Below are 14,145 nucleotides of genomic sequence, written 5' to 3'. Positions count from 1 at the left end.
GCAAATGATCGTGCATGAGTGAGACATAGACAGATGCCGATACGTTGTGTATACAGGAGAGAACGGTCTTCTAGTTTACTTGTGTGTGTGAGAGAGAGAGAGAGAGAGGGAGATAGAGAGACAGAGAGAGGAGCATCCGTAACACAACAACCATCTCTCTCGATTCGTCCGTCCCTCGCACGGTCGCATGCAAGACATGCATCAATGCGCACATTTTAACACCCTCACCCGGCCCCTGCCCACCTCAAGGCCCGCATAATCTCTTCGTGAATACCCATTTCTCTCCTTAGGTTTGTTTTCTCTCAATATCTGACACACACACACACAAACACACAGAGAGACACACGCAACACAACACACACACACACACACACACACACTCCCCCGAGCACACAATTCATCCCCATCCAAGGTTATACGGCGACCACTCTCGCTTCTGCTTCTTTGCACCCCAACATGCACAACACCTCAATCTTCAAATAGGGCAACGAGCAGATCGAAGACGGCGACCACACCGCGCTAGAGAATGCGGGGTCATTTGGAAGCAGGGTGATGTGACGACGGCTGACTGACTCCTCCCCCACCCTCTCTCTCTTGCACAAAATTACCAATCCCTCTCTCCCCCGCACAAAATTGTCAATCCCTCAACCGACGAGATCCTTCCCCTCTTGTCCATGTTTTTCCTGCTCTCTCATCAAACATGTTGTCTCTTCTCCTTCCACGTATACAGAATCCAGATGCACACGCATCTCATGTATATTACATGTATGCATCTTTCTCACAAACCTAACTTCTTCCTCTCTCTTTCTCTCTCTATCTCTCTCTCTGTCTCGTTAGGTTTGTCTCCTACTCTCTCGTCCACATACAAACAATCTTTCCCGCCATGTCTGCTCCATCTTCAAAAGCTCTCTCTGCATGTTTCATTCACACATTGGGATATGTCAAAATGTTGCTTCTCTAATGGCTGATGTAGAGTTATGGTTGTTCTTGTTGCATCCTACAAAGTAATAACTATGAAATGCATTTAGATTCTCATTTGACGGGGATTATGTGAGTTTGAGCATGTTGTGAAGTACTATAGACATTGTATACATCTTGGGAATCGATAATGATTGTAACTACTGAATTGTATAGACCATTACATTCGAAATCAATAGCCTAATATATTTATTTCACAATTTCAACAAATGATTAGTTCACTACAAACTAAGAAAACAAATGTGTACTCCCTCCGTTTTTATTTAAGTTCGCGTATTAGCATTGGTCAAAGTCAAGTTTTGTAAACTCTCAGAAAGCTTATAACAAAAAATATTAACATATACAATAACAAATAAATACCATTAGATTCATTATTGAATGTACTTTCACATCATACATATTTGTTATGGTAAATGTTTATATTTTTCTATAAACTTGGTCAAACTTTAGGAAGTTTGACTTCGATCAAACCTAATATGCAGAGTTTACTACTAATACTCGCTAGTTGCTTAGCCGAATCACTCAACACGCCACACAGGGGGTCCAGTGTCACAAAATTTTGAGGTCGGCGGGAAAATCTCCCGCGACCCTGATTCGAGCAGTGGGAAGTTACCATCCTAGCCTTCGGAACAGGCCTACGGATGACGCTTGGTAGGGGGCTATTTTCGTAACTTCAGGTTCACCCTACCCAGCCAACCCCACCCCGGCACCCAGAGTAGTACACCTGAATACTCCCCAATTTCTATCTCCACCGCAAAATAGACTTCTCCACGGCACCGTAGCCTTTGTACTCCTCCCCTTTACATCGGCGCACTCGTCCACCGCAGCGCATCTGCCTCATCGATGACCTCGTACGCCGCACTGGAGCTGGTCCACCGTCATCGTCATACACGGAGCCTCTTCCCCGGCATCGTCTTCCACGGTCTCGGATCTGCTTCTCGGAAGCTGATGCCAAGGGAAGAAGTACCACCGTCGTGGACAATGAACTGACTCCCGTTGCCGACCATGACTCACAGAGGCCGCCGCGACCATCGTTCTCCTCCTCGATTGGTAATGTGTGTATTGAATCACTTAGCAGTACATGTGCAGTTCCAATTTTGTTCATACCTACCCTTCAAATTTCCTGGGTTCTATTGTTCCCATAAAAGTAATTGGTTATAGCCTCCATTGTCCAATAGAATATCATCTTGTAAGTGTGCGTCGCTCCTGTATCGCGCTGTGCTTGGTAGGTTTTTCATCTGCAACCAGTAGTGTGGCAAATGATGGAAATGTTTTTAGAACTAGCAAAATGCCCATGCGTTGCATGCATCAAGATGCATTTGTATGAGTAGTTTATCTTGTTGGAGATGCTCTAACATGGCAGACGAGTGCTTTAATGTTGTCCACAAGATGGGCGAGTATTACTAGTAGTATATTTTTCTTGCCATGTTGAGATTTTAAAACAACGAGTGCGAACATGCAGAGGAGCAATGAAGACCAAACGCAGGATATTCGGGGCATCTTCAAGGATCGTGGCAAGTTAAAGAGGAGCTGCACCGAACCTGTAAAACGAGCTTTGGTAAGTAACACCCTTTCAATTACTTCCGTGTAGCCTCGTGTTCTTCGCTGTGTATATGTTGTAGTTTCTGTTTCTCTTAAGTGTGGTGTTCTTCGATGTGTAATAAGAAGAGTCTTAATCGTCCTAATTCTTTTGTTTTTAGCTTGATGTAGGAAGTGGGTGTTCTCACCTTGTAGTCTGTTTTTATTTATTTTTTCCTTTTGAATTCACTTCTTCGAGTTCTGTTTATCTGGCTTCTACTAAATGGATGTAGCTTGCTCTGAGTATTGATCTAAAAAAGAAGTAACTTCATGTCAGGATGCAGTTCCTGCGAGGAGGGAAGTATGGTCAACCTCGAGATCATGTTTCCAATATGAGGCTGGATTACACACAAGGTGCCAGTTCCCTAATGATGCTGGATTAGACACAAGGTGCAAATTCCCAGATGATGCTGGATTACACACAAGCCAGGTGGAGTCGTCAGCTGTTCGTGTCCTCGTGGAATTAGTAAAGGCTGAAAGAAAGCGTGTAGCAGCCCTTGAGAATATAGCTGAGTTCTTCAAGAAGCGAAAAGAGCAATCAGATGCTCTCTTCACCCAAGCCAAAGAAGAGATGGAAGAAGCCAGAAATAAGCTAGCAGAGGCAGAGCAGGCTAAGCGTCTCCTGCTATGTAAAACTGTTGTCAATACAAAATTTCCTTCATAATAGCTAGGTTCAAATGTTTATCCAATCAGCATGCCTGTTGTGATGTCCGTGCATCTACTGATGTGGCACAAAATGTTTTTTTTCGGGTCATTTAATAACAGCAATTACTTTCCAAACAATAACAGATGAAGCATTGGACATGGTATAGTTCACGCGCAAGCCCGACATTCCAAGTTCAACTTCCACATCAAACTCATGTTCACAAATATCTGCACATTCATACATAATGTCCACAACCATGATTCACTTCAAAGCCAAAAAAATGTGAGGAGAGTTATAAATAAAGAAAATCCTCTACTAGTTCCTGCTACCAGTGCTTGCACAACAAGTCAAGACCATGCGTAAATTAATTATATTTTAGTCATTTTTTGTGTTCTAAAATGCCTGCCGGCTCATGGAAGGACGTGTTGCCGGCACACGCGCAGATTCAATGAAGGCAGGAGGGGCAGTCTTAAACTGGTTGCACACGGCGAGGAGGCGTGCTCAGCCGGGCCTGCAGCGAGTGCGACCCTCTTGGCCGGCGCGCCCGTTCAATGCCTGCACTATGAGAGGTCGCGTCTGTGTGAGAGCAATCACTCCCTCCAGTCCTTTTTTGTTTGGGTATAACAAAATCTCGTTTTCCATTCACATTTTACTGGTAGGAGTTGTGCGTGTGTGTCTGTGAGAGAGAGGAGACGGTAGTTGGGGTTGTCTGATCGGTAAACAATTGAATAATGTCAGTCTGGGATGGAGACGAAAAGGAGACCGCAACAAATATTGTGTCTACAGGAGAGATAGAGAGAGTAATTTTAGTGGTATGAGTCATATGTAGAGACATATAGGGTGTGTGAGAGAATCCCATAGAGGGAAAGACAAAGTGAAAGACGAGTGGAGACTGTGTGTTTGGCGGTGAAAAAGAATGCTTAGGTATCGAGTGATACCAGAGAACAGTAGAGACGTGAGAGATAATGAAAACCGTGTAATTTATAATGATAGGGAGAGTGTGACACTTCTCAAGGGAGACGTTGAGAGACCATATTTGCGAGGATAGGAGCAACATGAAGTGTGCGTGCGGGTGAGATGGAGAAAAGAGAGTGATAGCTACCTGAAGGAGCATGCATGCGAGAGAGATGGGCGTGAAAGGAGTGAACAAAAAGGGATTCAAATATTTGAAATCGAGATGATGATACATGTAATCCATACTCGAACCAAAATTGATCTATCAAACATGCATACTCATATGAATTCACGCACATCTATGTTATCTAATATGTAGATATTACTGATCCATACATTTTAGTAGAACATAATTTGGTTAAAAAATTTCGAATTCAACCTTAAAATTTCGAGATCGTTGTATTTGTAAATCATATTATACATATAAAGGAGCAGAATTCTTTGTTGTGCTTTTGAAAGTGTATATATATAAAATGATGTATATAGAATGTAATTCCAATTGAAAATGGGTCCCGCCCGAAAAAAATAGAATACAAATGGGATTTGAATTGAGTTGGCACGGTAAACGTGCACTCTGCAAAATTTGAACGAAGCGAGGAAAGTCGCAGTAACCGCCCCAAACCAAAATCTGCGAGATGGAAATCACTACTGCCTATCCCTGCCACGCAAAGCCTATATGCTGGATTTCTATAGGTTTTGATAGGGGTAGGTTTGTAATTTCACCCAAACGTGACGTAACCACCTCTCACCCGGATTCATACACGGTGGGCGCCAAAACACAGTGTGTCCTCGACCGAAATCGACTCCCTCCCCGATTCATATTCATACACGGTGGGCGCCAAAAACAAACTCTCGTCGGCAAATATTCGGTGTATGCGAGATTAATTACCGTCCTATCCCCAACCGACTAGTGTTGCTGTGATGTAGTAGAAATTTGAAACGGGGGCTAATTTTGTAAATTTCCTCGCATTTGAGACAAGCGCGCCCTGAATACATGGTTCCCCCCTTCCTCTCTACCTCCCTTTTCCCCATTCGTACTCTGTGGGCGCCAAAACACCCTCTCCACTGCACCCTCCTCCGTCCACCGTCGTCCGCCACCCCATCCACCGCCCTCCTCCTCCACCATGCCGGAGCTGATACCCCGACGCCGCCGTCCATTACAAGAGATCGACCTCTCTCATCCACGGCTTCGGACTGGGATCCTTGCATCCCGTCCTCTCGCTTCATCCCCGCCGTCGTCCACCTTGCCGGCGCCGCTCCTACGACCGTCTCGTCCACCGCGCCCCGCCGCCACCGTCTACCCTCCTAGATCTACTTCCACGCCGCCGACAGCCATCGCTACCACAGCACCGTCAAATTCTCAGCAGATGCATACACAGCGCCGCACCAGAGGCGGTACTCTTTCGTATCTTCTCAACTTATTTATCGCAGCAAGAAAATAGATCGCCACTGCTTTACTCTGATTTCTTGTCTTGGTTGCGAAGTTGCCTTTGTCCGGTTTGCACCTTTAGATCGGCCATGGCACGCTCAACACCATACTCGCAATGCTTATGGTTTTCCCCTTTTATATTCCACACTAGTTAAATCACAGTAGACTAAATTTCAAAATTGGGTCAGTCGATTTTTCAGAGCTCGTCGGAGTTCACCGGTGCGATCGAAGGGGCTCTAGTGGGGATGGTGGTTGTGGGGGGTGGTGGTAGGGCCTCGTCGAATGAAGAAAACTCGACACGGGTGGGGCGGGGGTGGGGGTGGCGGAGGAACACAGGCGGTGGGGCCGGTGGTTCGGCCGGCGGCCCGTGCGGTGTTCTGTATGGGAAGCACAGTATGTTCCTTGTCAGGAAAGGGAGCATGGACATCTGCAGTCAACAGCTGATAGAGCTGGCCTGTACGTGATCCATAGGCTTTCAATTACTAGCGGCAATACAACACCGTAATTTCCAGCCGGTTCCACTTTCTTGATTTGTATATCCTGGTTATGGTGTACCCCTATTATGTACACTATGATCTGCCTAGTTGCTGTGTGCTCTTTTTATCATGGTTTGGCAATAAACTCTCTATACAGTATATTATGAACCTATCATCTGCCAGCTATCCTTACTTCTGGAGCCTGTTTTTGTGTGTACTTGTGCCAGATTATATAAATGCACGCACCATATTACAGCACACATGAGCTCTCTCATCAGAATCCAGTGATAGCACACAAGTGTTTATAGGGGCGCCCCTATATTAGAATATCATCTGCATTACAAAGATAATCTCACAACTATTTATGTTTTCATGGTTCTCAGATATTATACGCAATTACAGTGAATATCAGAATCCGCGCATCAGAAGAATATTGTGGAACACTGCAATGACTTACAAAATTGGCAGCAAGGCATTGAGTGCCATTCTGGAAGCAATGAAACTCGTATGCTCCCCACCTGTTGATTCTTGTTCAGAATATCATCCTAATGACTATTCTAACCTCGAGGAGTCAAAGGGAGATGGCCTGTCCTGTTCACCCATCAAGGTGCCTGTTCTAATTTGGCAAGGTTTTATTGATTGCGCGTATCTTGCATATGTTGTCTTGCATTTCTTCTACTTTGTTGCACCGCCATCTTCTTAGTTTACTCATCATATATGTCGAGATGCCATGCCCATCCATTATCAATACATGTTCCATCTGTCATCATACCACGTTTTTCCACTCAAATGTTGTTCTTGTGCATCAGACATCAAAAAGGAAGAGAGTGATTGCCGAACCTGAAGGAGCACCAGCAAAGTCCTTGAAAAACGTGGTGGTGCCGGAGAAATCAGACAACGCCCCACTTATATTAGCTGTACAACCAGTGACACAAAATGTAGGACCGACTCTAGTAGACTGTACCCATACTTCACTGGCCACACCACTAGCCCCACCACACAGGACCTGCACTCCAGCAAAAGGTATACCGATTTCATTTGTCATAGCACCAGTTGTACCACAGAAAAATCCCACTCCAGCAAAAAGTACAGCAAGTCCACCGGCCGAAGACCTATCCCAACTGCAGAGACGGCCAATTCCTGCAGATTGGAACCCCATTCCATCTATTCCCAGTTTAAAAGACAATGCTTTCAATGTTTTTAGGGACTACGTGCATATATTCCCATCATGGGAAGATTATTGTGAAGACAAACACCATTTTCACATCTTCCTGTCCAACTTACGTGTAAGAGCTATTATTCATGGCTATTATTTTCCTGTTTTCTGCTGATTGAACACTGTTGTAACTAGGCGAGGGTCAATCTGGATAGTCATGACGAGCAAAGCTTGCTTGTGCTTTTCAAGGAAGCATTGCAGCAGTATCGGTGTTACCTGAGGAAATTACACTTTGATGGCAAGTCTATAAACGAATTTTTGGTGAAGTCTCCCATGCTAAATTTAGAAGACATTGAATGGAAAAACCTTGTTATGCACTGGTCTTGTTCCCAGGATGAGGTACTGTCTATGAAATCACATGACAATTTAAACTTCTAATTTTCCGCATGTGCCTTACGGATCTTTTTTGCAAGAAATCTGCTCGAAGAAGAATTCCGGTTTGACAAGAACGACAGGATATCGCAAATATGCTGGCCGCTGCTTTGCTCTTGTTAGTACCTGTTGTCCTGTATCACTATACTTGCATACATACCTGGTTCATTATGTGACAGCAGTATGCATGATAGCTTGCTTATCAATTGTTCGCTCCAAATTATCTGATCTGTATGAATGGTTACACTATTGTAGAATATATCCAATGCCAATGTTTTTTTAGCTCTGCATTGTTCTTGTAAGTACATGTTGTCCTTTATCAGTGTACTTATAATGACAGGTAGTTTTTCATGAACCATCACTCTACAGCTTATTTTCCTTTGCCCTCCATTTTCTACACATCAGATCTATATTTACTCTTACCATAAGGTTGGTACTGAAGAAGTTTAGCTGTGCATTGCTCTTGGCTGTACCTTTTACCTGTATCGCTGCACTTACATTTATAGCTACTTGGTTATGTAGCATCACTCTTCATCTTATCTTAAATATTCTCCATTTTTTCGTATATTATCACATCTATATTTACTCTTAACAAAATGTAGAATAAAGGCAATGCTTTTGAAGAAGATTCTGTGGTAAACTTTTTGAATTGCCCCCCCATCAGCATAGACATGGCCTTTATAGAGTCTGTCTTCACCAATAATGTAAGTTTTTCCATCTCAAGCCTTCAAGCTTTGTTGTATATATATGGTTAGGCATGACTGCAACAGCTGTTTATTTTTGGTGTTTGCATCAAATTGCTTGTTTAAAGTTTATTATATGTAGTTGATAAATAAAAGTTCGTCCTTTCTCAATTTAAGTTTAAGCTGTACAACCAAGTTCCTTCTTCGTACCATGTAAATTAAACTATACAGAGAAAAAGTGATCTTCTTTTGCACTACATGTATGCTTCTGTTCTTCATCTGTAATCCAGTGGTGTGGTGAACCTACCCACTACAGCACAATGTCATATTCTGCAATGTCTTAACTATGAAAAATGTCATATCATTATACTATTATTTAAACCATCTCTTTATTTGCCAATCTTAAATGGTATAAATTGACAACACACTAATCATTGATACTTATGAGTTCTTGATCTCTAATCCAGTGATGTCGTGAAGCTGCCAACTCCTTCATAATGTCATTTCCTGCCATGTTTTGACCTGAACAATACCATATTGTGTTAATGCAACTTTAAACTGTGTCACTTTATTCATCAGTAAGAAATGTGATGAATTGTCAGCACTGAAACTTTTATGTGCAAAACCTGTCATCTGTCTGCTTGTTTATCTTTCAGAGTGAGGAAGATATAAGTGTTGAACAAGCGCAGTCTCATCATCTTGCTCAGCTGCTTGCGCTGCAGCTCCCCAGCAGGGCTAACCTTTCTTGAACTCTATTGAAGTGTTGTCGGTGTTGTATATTATTTTTTCGGCATTTTTATTTGCACTGGTGGCGATCTTTGATGCCCAATGTATGTAATCTATTATCTGCTTGTGCTTTATTATCATAGTGGCGAACTTTGATGCCCAGTGGATGTAATATGCCGTAATTTCTTTATTGTATAGTATAGGTTTTTTCTTATTCACGATGTTGTAGTTATTTTACTGTATATATATCATGTCTTCGCAGTAAACCGGCCAAACCGTAAAATTATGGTACATAATCAGGCCATCATGCAATCACGATGTAGGTTGGGCCTGAAACGTGCCGATCAGGTCACGGGCCGGCAACAGCCCAAAATGAACCCCGACCCATGATTGTGCGAATCAAATCACGGGCTTTTAACAGGCCGGAAAATTGTCCCAGTCCTTGTTTGGCCCAATCAGATATCGGCTGCGAGCAGGCCGGCTGCAAACCGGGCCGTAGTTAGGCCCAACTATATGACGGGCTTTTAACAGGCTAAAATTAATATACGGCCGAAATGTTAAACGGGCCCTTAACAGGCCAAAACTAATATCAGGCCGAATTACTAAGTGGGCCTTTAGCAAGTGGGCCCAAAAGCATAGTGTCCAGTTGACGGGCCGAATCTGATATGGGCCATAATTAGGCCCAAAACCTCTTAAAGGGCCGGACCTGATCTGGGCCGTAATTTGGCCCAGAACGTGGTAGGCTTTTAACGGGCCGGATCTCCTATGGGCCACTATTAGGCCCGGAGCGTGGCAGGTCATTAATAGACTGTATCAAATATGGGCCGACATTTGGCCCAAAACATGGCAGCCAGTTAACGGGCCGGCCTACTAGGGTCCACAAAATCTTGTGGGCCTACAGCTGGGCCGGCCCATTAATGTCGGCGAAATCTCGTGGGCCTTTAGCTAGGCCGGCCCATTATGATCCACAAGAATTTTGTGGGCCTTTACCTGGGCCGGCCTATTATGGCACACAAAAATCTTGTGGGCCTTTACCTGGGTCGGCCCATTATGGCCCGCAAAATCTTGTGGGCCTTTAGCTGGGCCAGCCCATTATGGTCCGCAAAATCTCATGGGCCTTTAGCTGGGTCGGCCCATTATGGTCCGCAAAATCCTGTGGGCCTTTAGTTGGGCCGGCCCATTTAAACTTGTTGGGCCATGCCACATGTCGACGTATCATAGGCGCCTTCTGTCCAGTGAGTGGATGACATCTGTCCCGATGATGAGCCGACACGTGTTTCCTCTAGCCAATGACGATTTTACACGTGGAAAATCCTCATTGGTCGGGGCTGTTAACGGGTTATCGGATCCAAAACCCGACCCGATAGCTTAACGGCGTTCCGTTACAGTGGATGCCATGTGTCGGTCACCCTTGACGAAAGCACTTGTGTGACTCGCGATTTATTGTCATGGAAGTGGACACTTCCGTGATGATAATTTTGGTAATGTCATGGAACACTTCTACGACAGCACAAGTATGACTATCTTGATTCTGTCATAAATTTGTCATGGATGTACATGCATGACAAAAAAGCGACCTACTGTGACAAACACGTATCATCACGGAAGTGTATTTTTTTTGTAGTGACCCCCTGTGGTTATCCTTGTTGCCAGTGATGCCTTTCAGCCACTTCTCCGTCGTGTCCTCGTCGACCTCCTTTGGGTGCATCCGAGTGGAATCCTCAATACCCGAGTACATCCACATCGGATGGTCACGGGCCTGGAGCGGCTGGATACGTCATTTAAGGAAGACCTCCAACACATCCACACCGGTCACGCCGTCCCGAACGAGCTGGACCATCCGCTAGACCAACACCTTCACCTGCGCCTTCTCCTCAGGGATCACTTTCAAGGCGGAGGGTTTCTCGGCCCGAGCCATGGAGAAAGGAGGGAGTCCGCTCGACTGACCTGGAGTCGGCTGGTCTTTGCAATAAAACTAGGTCGACTGCCATCCTCGGACCGACTCAGGAAGGATCATGGCTGCGAAAGTGCTCTTGCCTCTCATTTGAATTCCAAGACCCCCACACATCTGAATTACGTGCGTCCTCTTGTCACTCGGGTTGGCCTTCTTGACCAACTGAGAACGACACGTGAAAATGTGCTTGAAAAGACCCCAGTGTGGCCTACAACCTAAGAAGTTCTCGCACATGGACACATAGGCAGCGAGATATACGATGGTGTTGGGAGTAAAGTGGTGAAGTTGTGATCCAAACAAGTTCAGGAATCCCCGGAAAAAGGATGGGGAGGCAAAGAAAATCCACGGTCAACATGGGTGGCGAGGAGAACGCACTCACCCTCTCGTGGATGTGGTTCAGTCTCTCCTTCCGAGAGCCACGCCGGTTTGTGGGGAATCAGCCCCCCCCCCCCCGACCAGATCGTGGATGTCGCCCTGGCTGATCGTCGATCGAATCCAGTCGCCCTGGATCCAGCCGCGCGGCAGGCCGGACCTCGACGAAGATCCGCCCCGACTGGACCTCTTCCCCTTCACCTTCGCCTTCTTCGCGCGCTCCAGAGCCACCGTCTTCTCCTTCCCCATGGCCGCAGGCAAAACTTGAACGGAGCAGCGACGCCGGGAGTAGATGCAGATGTGGCGGAGAGAGCGGAGGAGAAAGAAGGAGAATGGGAATGCACAGTGCAGAAAACCCCAATCCGGCACCTTATATGAGGCCACTTCCAAGTGGCTGACCTGTGGGTCCGGGCAATCCTATCAAATCCCGCAACAGTCGCGCGCGAGGTACATGGCGAAAAAGGTGGCGCGGTAATCGAGGAGGCCTCGCCTATTCCCGTACGATTACTGTGGCCTCCTCCGTCCCGCGCGCTTCCCCAAAATACGAATCCCACGATATCCGCGAATAACATGGCAACCTGTCAGACGGAAGATCTTTTCCATACCAGTACTCAAAGCATCGCGGTAAAGTTCACTCGGCAGAACCAAGAATGGATCAAGGCGACTGAAAAAGAAGTTGAAGTCATCACGATTGCTCGTTTGGTCCCAATAAGACGCTCCCGAAGCGCGAAAATTGAATCGGAGGTGTTCTCAACTCCTTCTCCACTCAAGCCCCGAACCATTCGGGGGCTAATGATGAAGCTATGTACCTAGGGTACGGTCATAGGCCTGTCCTAGACACCCTCGCTAGGACATCATCTTAAAGCTAGAAGCATTCAAGGGATATCATCATCCACTCGACTGCAAGTCGTTCCACTCGGTAGATTCAAGGTCACTCGACCGCAACAATTGTCACTCGACAGACAGAAGACCTAAAGTCACTCTGCACGGCAACGGTCGGCCATTTACTTCATAGACTTAATAGGCCTTTATATCACTTAATTGCTAGCGTTACCAGTAACGCCCTCCACTGGCACAAGGGTTCGCATCTTCTGTAAACATACACACATATACATAATCCAGTCGACCGCCTCCGGGCACCGAGACGGAGGGCTGTTACTTCCTCCGCGAAGGGCCTGAACTCGTAAAACTCGTGTGTACAACTTCACCATAGCTAGGATCTTGCCTCCTCATACCTACCCCCATTCTACTATCAGTCTTAGAGCTATGACAGTCACCACATCCCTGAGGTAAACTGATAGAATTTCGCCCAGGTGTATTTGTGTCACCAACTGTAGGTCTAGACATATCTATTCGACTTGTCAACCTGATAATTGATAGCAATGGCCTACAACTATGAGTGCTCTTCATGCGCTTGGACTAACAGTGGCAAATGAAAGCCATCACGCAAATAATCCAACTGGAGGAAATCTCTAACCGTGACGTCTTCGGTTGAAGCATATGAGAATGCTCGCGGGTGGGTTTCTGCTAGGATTTGACCGCACCAAAGATCTTTACCGAATAGAGTTGACGTCTCATCACCAATGATAACAGAAGAATTCCCCGATAGATAGGAATGAGGTGCAATATCTCTCCACGCTAGAATGAGCCGCACGTCCCAGATGCGTGAGGGATGGAGCTAGTATAGTATGTGGACCAGACAAGCTCTACCCATGGCACATCGTGGTGATTGTAGAACTTGTCAAGAAACTTCATTAGGAAGGCAATATTTGAAGTATTGGTATCAACGATTCTGAACCTCCCATTTAGTTTAGGTTTGCATACCATTTACCAGGAGGCTAGCCAGTTAGAAGGAGGGAGTCCGTTTTTCACCCTAAATTTGGCGAGGATGTGCTCAGCAACGTCTCTGTAGGCCAAGAGGGAAGGGAACGGGAACGAATGGTGAAAATGGGTTGTTCCGTGAATTGTTCTTGTACGAGTGTTTTATTCATGGGGGTTATTGTCACATCGTCTCTTGTTTGCTAGAACTAGAGCAATTAGAATGTCATATCGAATCATACGTCATGCCACAGTTGTGTTTTAGACGTGGAGCTAGCTCATCCAATTAAAAGTGGTGCGTGTTGTGTAGATTGGAATATCTTTCTTGGTTTCTTGGCAAAAAATATTTTAATTACATAAATATGTGGAACCTTGGATCATGTTGCAACCACCCTAAAAAAGATCATATTGCCACCCCCCCCCCCCCCTCCCCCCTCTATACCGGGCGACACCCTTTAGACCAGTTCATTTGGACGGCTTAAAAATTAAGATACCTCTTCCCAACTTAAAATAAATAAATAATCTGCATCCTTTCTCATTTTTCTTCCACCAAAGACAAAGCCTACACAGTTTATCTAGGTGTGCCAAGATCTTAGGCAGGATTCTGGTTGAGCACATAACATAAAACCAAAATTGATGTCATCACACAGTCGACCAACGCTAGTTTAGCTCCATAAGAAGCCATGTAGAGAGTAGAGGAGAGCTTTGGTTCCACTTTGCCAATCGGAGGCATTAGATCATTCACAACGGATTTGGTGGTGCCCATCGGCAACCCAAGGTATGTGAATGTCACGCACCAAAAATCTCCACCATTTCTTACAATTCAGGTTGATCAAGGTTGATAGGCACTAGTGTTGATTTCTGGAAGTTTATCCTCAGCCCAACCGAGTCTCCATAATCCAGCAAAATCTGCGTCATGCACATGATTAACTTCCTATGGGGT

The sequence above is a fragment of the Triticum urartu genome, chromosome 6 (genome assembly GCF_003073215.2).
Source record: "Triticum urartu cultivar G1812 chromosome 6, Tu2.1, whole genome shotgun sequence".
Lineage (NCBI taxonomy): Eukaryota > Viridiplantae > Streptophyta > Magnoliopsida > Poales > Poaceae > Triticum > Triticum urartu.
The sequence above is the reverse complement of the archived record's forward strand: the minus strand, read 5'-3'. Positions refer to the sequence as shown.